We start from the raw sequence: 10770 nt of genomic DNA on the forward strand, positions 1-10770 counted from the left end.
CATGCAGGCAGTTGGGCACTGGGAACACAGCCCGCAGCTCCTACTACACCTTGGGAACTACAGTGGCTAGAGAAGGTTTACTCCCACTAGCAATAAATAAGTGTCACCCTTTCTCTACATCATTGACAGCATATGCTCTATTTTATTGATATTGGCCATTCTGGCTCTTATAAGATGAAATCTCAAAGTCCTTTTAATTTGCATTTCCCTGGTGGCTAAAGATGTTGCACATGTCTTTAAAGGCTTCTCAGCCGTTTCTGTTTCATTTTCTTGAGGATTCTGTGCTTAGTTCTCTATCCCAAATTTGAATTGAATTATTTGTTTTCTTAATGTTCAGCTTTTAATTTATATGCTTTAGATATTAATCATCCATCAGATGACTAATTGATAGAGAGATTCCCCACTCTATAGGCTACTGCTTTGCCCAAATGATAATGTCCTTTACCATATAGGAGTTCCTCAGCTTTATGAGGTCCTATTTATTAATCATTGATCTTAATGCCTCTGCTATCCGTGTTCTGTTCAGAAAGTTTTCCTCTGTGCCAATGAGTTCAAGACTATTTCTCCACTTTCTCTTTTGTCAGATTTAGGATATCAGATCTTGTATTTATGTCCTTGATCCATGCAGCCATTCAGTTATACTGGAACCATTTGTTGAAGATGCTGTCTTTTCTCCAGTGTATAGTATATATTCAACACAATCGCCATCAAAATTCTAATACAATTCTTCACAGAAATTGAAATAAAAATCTCCAACTTTGTATGAAAACACAAAAAAATTCAGAATATATACAACAAGGCAGGCCTAGGCGGCGGAAGCACTGGCGCGCAGGCAGGCCCGGGTGGCGGAGGCACCGGCACACAGGCCTAGGCGGCGGAAGCACCGGCGCGCAGGCAGGCCCGGGCAGCGGAGGCACCGGCACGCAGGCAAGTCCAGGCGGCGGAGGCACCGGCGTGCAGGCAGGCCCGGGTGGCGGAGGCACCGGCAGTCAGGCCCAGGCGGCGGAGGCACCGGCAGGCAGGCCTAGGCGGCGGAAGCACCGGCGCGCAGGCAGGCCCGGGTGGCAGAGGCACCGGCAGGCAGGCCTAGGCGGCAGAAGCACCGGCGCGCAGGCAGGCCCGGGTGGCGGAGGCACCGGCAGGCAGGCCCGAGTGGCAGAGGCACCGGCAGGCAGGCCTAGGCAGCGGAAGCACCGGCGCACAGACAGTACCGGGCGGCGGAGGCACCGGCAGGCAGGCCCGGGCGGCGGAGGCACTGGATGCAGGATAGTGCGGGCAAGAAACAGTGAAGCCTGCACTGAGAACAGATTGCCCCGCTACAATTAAATCAAACCCAATAGATAGCATCGGTAAGAGGAGATGGGCAGGCGCCAAGGCAAGAATTCACCCAACAATCTGAAAAACAACATGAAAACACCAGAACCCAATGATCTTACAACACAAGGACTTGAACACCCTAACACAGGAGAAGAGGAAAAAACAGACTTTTTGAAAGCAATAGAGTCCCTTAAACAACATGTAAAAAACGCCCTCATAGAAATGGATGAGAAGTATAACAAAAAGTTTGAAGAAATGAGTAAATACGTAAATGATACCCTGGGAAGCCAAGAAAAAACGATCAAACAGGTAATGGAAACAGTCCAAGAATTGAAAACTGAAATGGAAGCAAGGAAGAAAACACAAACTGAGGACCAGCTGGATATGGCAAATATAGGTCAACGAGCAGAGACTACAGAAACAAGCATAATCAATAGAATACAAGAGATAGAAGAAAGAATCTCAGATTCTGAAGACAACATAGAGAAAATAAACGGACTGATGAAAGAAAACACCAAAACCAACAAATTCTCATCACAAAACATTCAGAAAATATGGGACACAATAAAAAGACCAAACCTAAGAATAATAGGGATAGAAGAAGGAGAGGAGGCAGAGCTCAAAGGTCCAGAAAACATTTTTAACAAAATTATGGAAGAAAACTTCCCCAACATAAAGAGAGATATTCCTTTGAATATTCAAGAAGCATACAGAACACCAAACAGACTGGATCAAAAAAAAACGTCCCCTCGCCATATAATAATCAAAACACAAAATATACAGATTAAAAAAAGAATATTAAGAGCTGCAAAGGAAAAAGGCCAAGTAACTTATAAAGGTAAACCAATCAGACTTACACCTGACTTCTCTATGGAAACCATGAAGGCCAGAAGGTCCTGGATAGAGGTACTACAGAAACTAAGAGACCATGGATGCAAACCCAAACTACTATACCCAGCCAAGCTATCGTTCACTATCAATGGAGAAAACAAGACATTCCAGGATAAGAACAAATTTAAACAATATGTTGCCACAAATCCAGCCCTACAGAAAGTAATAGAAGGAAAATCACAACCCAAGGAATCCAACGTTGCCAACACTGCCTACAAAAACCCAGGCATCTAGCGACCCTTCAACAGCACAACTCAAAGAAGGGAGACACACAAACTCTTCTACCAAAAGCAGTAAGAATAACCGGAGTTAACAACCACTGGTCATTAATATCACTTAATATTAATGGTCTCAATTCACCAATAAAAAGGCACAGGCTAAGAGAATGGATACGAAAACAGGATCCAAGAGTCTGCTGTTTGCAAGAAACTCATCTCAACCACAAAGACAGGCATCTACTCAGAGTAAAGGGTTGGGAAAAGGTTTTTCAAGCAAATGGTCCTAAGAAAAAAGCAGGTGTGGCCATACTAATTTCTAACAAAACTGACTTCAAACTAAAATCAATCAGAAGAGATCGAGAGGGACACTTTATACTCATAACAGGAACAATTCAGCAGGATGAAGTCTCAATCCTGAATATATATGCCCCTAATATAAAAGCACCCACTTATGTAAAAGAAATACTGCTAAAACTCAAGGCAGACATCAAATCACACACACTAGTAGTAGGAGACTTCAACACACCTCTCTAACCAATGGACAGGTCAATCAGACAGAAAACTAATAGAGAATTAAGAGAATTGTTGGAGGTAATGAATCAAATAGACTTAACAGACATCTATAGAACACTCCACCCAAATAGGAAAGAATACACCTTCTTCTCTGCAGCTCATGGAACCTTCTCGAAAATTGACCACATACTTGGAAACAAAGGAAACCTCCACAGATACAAAAAAATATCAGTGTCCACCTGTGTCTTATCAGATCACCACGGATTAAAGTTAGAAGCCACCAACAATGCTACCCCCAGAAAGCTGACAAACTCATGGAAACTGAACAGTCAACTACTGAACCACACCTGGGTCAAGGAAGAAATTAAGAAAGAAATTAAAGTCTTCCTTGAATTTAATGAAAACACAGAGACAACATACTCAAACCTATGGGACACGATGAAAGCAGTGCTAAGAGGAAAGTTCATAGCACTAAGTGCCCACTTAAAGAAAACGGAGAAAGCATACATTGGGGACTTAACAGCACACCTGAAAGCTCTAGAAAAAAAAGAAGCAGACGCGCCCAGGAGGAGTAGAAGACTGGAAATAATCAAACTGAGGGCGGAAATCAACAAAATAGAAACACAGAAAACAGTCCAAAGAATCAATGAAACAAAAAGTTGGTTCTTGGAGAAAATCAACAACATTGACAAACCCCTATCCAAACTAATTAAACGACAGAGAGAGAACACGCAAATAAATAAGATCAGAAATGAAAACGGGGCCATAACCACAGACACAGAGGAAATTCAGACAATCATTAGATCTTACTACAAAAGCCTGTATGCCACAAAACTGGAAAATGCAAAAGAAATGGACATATTTTTAGATAAGTACCATATACCAAACCTAAACCAAGACCAGGTGAACGATCTAAATAGACCTGTTAGTCGCGAAGAATTAGAAACAGTTATCAAAAATCTCCCTTCCAAAAAAAGCCCAGGACCAGATGGTTTCAATGCAGAATTCTACCAGAACTTCCAAGAAGAGCTAATACCTATACTTCTTAATGTATTTCACAATATAGAAGCAGAAGAGTCATTGCCAAATTCCTTTTATGAAGCTACAGTTACCCTGATACCAAAACCACACAAAGACCCAACCAAGAAAGAGAATTACAGGCCTATCTCACTCATGAACATCGACGAAAAATTCTCAATAAAATACTGGCAAACCGAATCCAAGAACACATTAGAAAAGTTATCCATTATGATCAAGTAGGCTTCATTCCAGAGATGCAGGGCTGGTTCAACATACGCAAATCTATCAATGTAATCAACCATATAAATAAACTGAAAGAAAAAAACCATATGATCATTTCCTTAGATGCTGAAAAAGCATTCGACAAAATTCAACACTCCTTTATGATAAAGGTCTTGGAGAGATTAGGAATACAAGGGTCATACCTAAATATAATAAAAGCTATTTACAGCAAGCCGACAGCCAACATTAAATTAAACGGAGAAAAACTCAAAGCCATCCCACTAAAATCAGGAACACGACAAGGATGTCCACTCTCTCCATACCTCTTCAATATAGTGCTTGAAGTTCTAGCAATAGCAATAAGACAACATAAGGGGATCAAGGGGATCCATATTGGAAAGGAAGAAGTTAAGCTTTCATTATTTGCAGATGATATGATAGTATACATAAGCGACCCCAAAAACTCTACCAAAGAACTCCTACAGCTGATAAACACCTTTGGTAATGTGGCAGGTTACAAAATCAACTCCAAAAAATCAGTTGCCTTCCTATACACTAAGGATAACGAAGCAGAGAGGGAAATCAGAGAAGCATCACCTTTCACGATAGCCACAAATAGCATAAAATACCTTGGGGTAACTCTGACCAAGGAAGTGAAAGATCTATTTGGCAAGAACTTTAAGTCTTTGAAGAAAGAAATTGAAGGGGACACCAGAAAATGGAAGGACCTCCCTTGCTCTTGGATTGGGAGGATCAACATAGTAAAAATGGCAATTCTACCAAAAGCAATCTATAGATTCAACGCAATCCCCATCAAAATCCCGTCAAAATTCTTCACAGATCTGGAGAAGACAATAATCAACTTTATATGGAAAAACAAAAAACTCAGGATAGCCAAAACAATCTTATACAATAAAGGATCGTCTGGAGGCATTACCATCCCTGACTTCAAACTCTATTACAGAGCTACAGTACTGAAAACGGCTTGGTACTGGCATAAAAACAGAGAAGTCAGCCAATGGAATAGAATAGAAGACCCTGACTTTAGCCCACAAACCTATGAACACCTGATTTTCGATAAAGGAGCTAAAAGTATACAATGGAAAAAAGAGAGCATCTTCAACAAATTGTGCTGGCAAAACTGGAAGTCAATCTGTACAAGAATGAAAATAGATCCATATCTATCACCATGCACAAAACTCAAGTCCAAATGGATTAAAGACCTCAATATCAGTCCAAACACACTGAATCTGATAGAAGAGAAAGTGGGAAGTACTCTACAACACATGGGCACAGGAGAACACTTCCTACGTATAACCCCAGCAGCACAAACACTAAGGACATCATTGAATAAATGGGACCTCCTGAGACTGAGAAGCTTCTGTAAAGCAAAGGACACTGTCACTAAGACAGAAAGGCAACCCACTGACTGGGAGAAGATCTTCACCAACCCCGCAACTGACAAAGGTCTGATATCCAAAATATACAAAGAACTCAAGAAATTAGACCGTAAAAGGTTAATCAATCCAATTATAAAATGGGGCACTGAGCTGAACAGAGACTTTTCAACAGAAGAAGTTCATATGGCCAAAAGACACTTAAGATCGTGCTCAACTTCCTTAGCAATCAGGGAAATGCAAATCAAGACAACATTAAGATACCATCTTACACCGGTCAGAATGGCTAAAATCAAAAACACCAAGGATAGCCTCTGCTGGAGAGGTTGTGGAGAAAGGGGCACTCTCATCCATTGCTGGTGGGAATGCAAACTTGTGCAACCACTTTGGAAAGCAGTGTGGCGGTTTCTCAGGAAAGTCGGGTTCAACCTACCTCTCGACCCAGCAATACCACTATTGGGAATATACCCAAGAGATGCCCAAACATACAACAAAAGTATATGCTCAACTATGTTCATAGCAGCATTGTTTGTAATAGCCAGAACCTGGAAACAACCTAGATGTCCTTCAATGGAAGAATGGATGAAGAAAGTATGGAATATATACATATTAGAGTACTACTCAGCAGTAAAAAACAATGACTTCTTGAATTTTGCATACAAATGGACGGAAATAGAAAACACTATCCTGAGTGAGGTAAGCCAGACCCAAAAAGAGGAACATGGGATGTACTCACTCATATTTGGTTTCTAGCCATAAATAAAGGACATTGAGACTATAATTCGTGATTCTAGAGAAGCTAAATAAGAAGGTGAACCCAAAGAAAAACATATAAGCATCCCCCTGAATATTAACCTTCATCAGACGATGAAAGAAGACAGAGACAGAGACCAACATTGGAGCACTGGACTGAAGTCTCACGATCCAAAGGAGGAGCAGAAGGAGAGTGAGCACGAGCAAGGAACTCAGGACTGCTAGGGGTGCACCCACACACTGAGGCAATGGGGATGTTCTATCGGGAACTCACCAAAGCCAGCTGGCCGGGGTCTGAAAAAGCATGGGACAAAACCGGTCTTGCTAATCATAATGGACAATGAGGACTACTGAGAACTGAAGAACAATGGCAATGGGTTCTTGATCCTATTGCACGTAATGGCTTTGTGGGAGCCCAGGTAGTTTGGATGCTCACCTTAATAGACCTGGATGGAGGTGGGTGGTCCTTGGACCTCCCACAGGGGAGAGAAACCTGCTTGCTCTTTGGGCTGAGGAGGAAGGAAGGCTTGATTGGGGGAGGGGGAGGGAATGGGAGGTGGTGGCGGGGAAGAGGCAGAAATCTTTAATAATTAAATAAATTAATTAATAAAAAAAATTAAAAAAAAAGAATATATACAACATTGTTGATTTATTCTTTTTATTAATAATTGCTATTGGTAGAATCTCCATTTTACAACATTAATCCTACTGATCAATGAGCATGGGAGATTATTGCATCTTCTCATTTCCTCTTTAATTTTGCCCTTAATTGCCAGTTTTTATTATACAAGTCTTTCACTTTCTTGGTTAGAGAACTGGCCTTGTCCCATAGTCACACTGATGAATATCTCAAATATCACCATAGAACCTTTTTCAGATAATGGATGGAGATAGAGACAGATACCCAATTCAGAGCACTGGACTGAGCTCCAAAGGTCCAGTTGAAGAGCAGAAAGAGGGAGAAGATAAGCAAGGAAGTCAAGACCACGAGGGGTTGGTCTACCCACTGAGACAGTGTGCCTGATCTAATGGGAGCTCACCAAATCCAGCTGGACTGGGACTGAACGAGCATATGAAAAAACCGGACTCTCTGAATGTGGCTCACAACGGGGGCGGACTGAGAAGCCATTGATAATGACACTGGGACTTGTTTCTACTGTATGTACTGGCTTTTTAGGACCCTAGTCTATTTGGATACACATCTTCCTAAGCCTGGATGGAGGGGGGAGGGCCTTGGACCTCCCACAGGGCAGGGTACCCTGCCCTCTCTTAGGACTGCAGGGGGAAAGAGGAGGGTGAGTGGGGGAGTGGGAGGGGAATGGGAGGAGGGGAGGAAGTGGAAATTTTTGAATGAAAAAATAAAAAAAAGAAAAGAAAAAAATCAAAATATCATTTGCAGTATTTTTCAAAGAAAACTTTAACAGATGCCAAAGAGATGCAACTGAAATTAACATGAAATGACATGACCATTGTGTTCCAATATGAATGATAGGATAATTAAGCTAGTTCCACTTCGGGAATTAAAACAGAATCATCATCACAGTATAACTCCAGTCAACCAAATGCAGGGGAATGAATGCACCCAAAACTTAAGAAGACACGTGCTTAATGCAGTCTGTAAATCCCCAAGAAATGAAGGTATACAAAATGACACCGATTTATCTCAGAGTCATCCCAGCTCAAGGGAACGCCTCTACAGACAATGACCTTACAAATGCTGGAGCACTTCTCCAGACCCGGAAAATGGAATGGTTTAAAAACATGAATGAGCAACTTCTGGAAATAAATGGGGATGATAAGGGAGTGACGGTAGTAAGCATAAAAAGATACATCACTTTGACAATGAACTCTCAAAATAGCTTAATTATAGAGTAGAAAAGCAAAGACCGAATACTAAAATCCAATTTTCATTGTGAATTCCTGAATTCGCAGTAGAGTCTAGAAACTTAATGTGACCCAATCTTTCAGAGGTAAGATGGGGTGGGAATGGGGGTAGACATTTTCTCAACTAGAAGAAAACAGGGTTTTCTGCATCGTTTCATGCATCCCGCGAGTTCTAGTTACCAAAAGCAGTGACTAGCTGGGTATGCACTAGGGCCCCAGCTGAGGATCTGAATGCAGTTTTCTGAGCACTGGTAACACCCCCTCCCCCAGAGAAAGCGTGGGAAAATGCCCTAAGACTGCCAGGGCACGCAGTGCTTACCTGACTGATCCACTGTACCAGGGAGCTCTGTCCCCGCCGAGCACCTGTGCATCAGAGGAAAGTCCAAGCAGGAGCCACTGAAGCTGGTAGCAGGAGAAGGCGGGTCCGTGGATGTTAGGGAGAAGGTCCACCACTCGGGTTGCTCTCGCCTGACCCGGGTCCTGCATCTCGCGCGTGGCTGCGGGCAACCGAGGCCGAGAGTCCGATGCCCGCGACCGCTCGTCAGGCCCAGACTTCCCTCAACTAAGTTGAGCCCTCACCGGTCGGCTCCCCGGGCTCACCCGCGGCCAAGTCCGAGCAGCTCCGCGCCTAGGCGGTGACCGACGATAGGCGGCAGCTCTTTGGCTGGGGAGAGGTGCAGGCTCCGCGGTGTTGAAGGAGCCCAGAAGCTTAACAGGGGCCTCCTTGACTCCCCCTGCAACAGCCTCGCCCACCCGCGCATGCGCTGCCCTTGGACCTTGAGTAGACAGCTGCGCCCCCCAGTGGACGCCCAGTCTGAGGGCGGGGCTTCTGAGGAGTTGTTGACAGTTGATCTCTTCTGGGGATAGAGAGTCAGTTTAAAAATTGGAACCCCTAGTTCCCAATTTTTGCCTGGCAATCCTGTCTATTTCCAATATCCAGGAGGATAACTATATGTTTTTCTTTGGGTTCACCTTCTTATTTAGCTTTTCTAGGATCACAAATTATAGGCTCAATGTTCTTTATTTTTGGCTAGAAACCAATTATGAGTGACTACATCCCATGTTCCTCTTTTTGGGTCTGGGTTACCTCACTCAGGATAGTGTTTTCTATTTCCATCCATTTGCATGCAAAATTCAAGATGTCATTGTTTTTTACCGCTGAGTAGTAGTCTAATATGTGTATATTCCACACTTTCTTCATCCATTCTTCCATTGAAGGGCATCTAGGTTGTTTCCAGGTTCAGGCTATTGCAAATAATCCTGCTATGAACATATTTGAACAAATGCTTTTGTAATATGATAGGGCATCTCTTGGGTATATTCCCAAGAGTGGTATTGCTGGGTCCTGGGGTAGGTTGATCCCGAATTTCCTGAGAAACCACCACACTGATTTCCAAAGTGATTGCACAAGTTTGCGTTCCCACCAGCAATGGATGAGTGTTCCCCTTACTCCCCAATTTCTCCAGCAAAGGCTATCATTGGTGTTTTTGATTTTAGCCATTCTGACAGGTGTAAGATGGTATCTCAAAGTTGTTTTAATTTGTATTTCCTTGATTGCTAAGGAGGTTGAACGTGACCTTAAGTGTCTTTTGGCCATTTGAACTTCTTCTGTTGAGAATTCTCTGTTCAGTTCAGTGCCCCATTTTTTAATTGGTTAATTAGCATTTTAAAGTCTAGGTTCTTGAGTTCTTTATATTTGGAGATCAGATCTTTGTCTGTTGAGGGGTTGGTGAAGATCTTCTCCCAGTCAGTAGGTTGCCTTTTTGTCTTAGTGACTGTGTCCTTTGCTTTACAGAAGCTTCTCAGTTTCAGGAGGTCCCATTTATTCAATATTGCCCTTAATGTCTGTGCTGTTGGGGTTATACATAGGAAGTTATCTCTTGTGCCCATATGTTGTAGAGTACTTCCCACTTTCTCTTCTATCAGGTTCAGTGTGTTCAGATTGATATTGAGGTCTTTAATCCATTTGGATTTGAGTTTTGTTCATGGTGATAGATATGGAACTTGGGGGTGGGGTGAGATGGGGGTAAGGGGAGATGGGGAGAGAAAAATGAGAAGGGGAGGATGGGGGGAACTTGGGGGAATGGGATGGTTGGGATAAAGGAAGGGTGGATATGGGAGCAGGGAAGTATATATTTTAGTTAAGGGAACCATCTTAGGGTTGGCAAGAGACTTGAACCTATAGGGGCTCCCAGGTGTCCAGGGAGATGTCCCCAGTTAGTTCCTTTGGCAGCTGAGGAGAGGGAACCTGAAATGGCCCTATCCTATAGCCATACTGACGAATATTTTGCATATCACATAGAACCTTCATCTGGTTCTATGGTGATATCTGAAGATAAAGACAGAGACCCACATTGGAGCACCGGACTGAGCTTCCAAGGCCCAAATGAGGAGCAGAAGGAGGGAGAACATGAGCCAGGAAGTCAGGACCGTGAGGGGTGCACCCACCCACTGAGACAGTGGGGCTGATCTATTGGGAGCTCTCCAAGGCCAGCAGGACTGTGACTGAAAAAGCATGGGATAAAACAGGACTCTCTGAACATGGTGGACAATGA

Source organism: Chionomys nivalis, chromosome 12, assembly GCF_950005125.1.
Source record: "Chionomys nivalis chromosome 12, mChiNiv1.1, whole genome shotgun sequence".
Classification (NCBI taxonomy): domain Eukaryota; kingdom Metazoa; phylum Chordata; class Mammalia; order Rodentia; family Cricetidae; genus Chionomys; species Chionomys nivalis.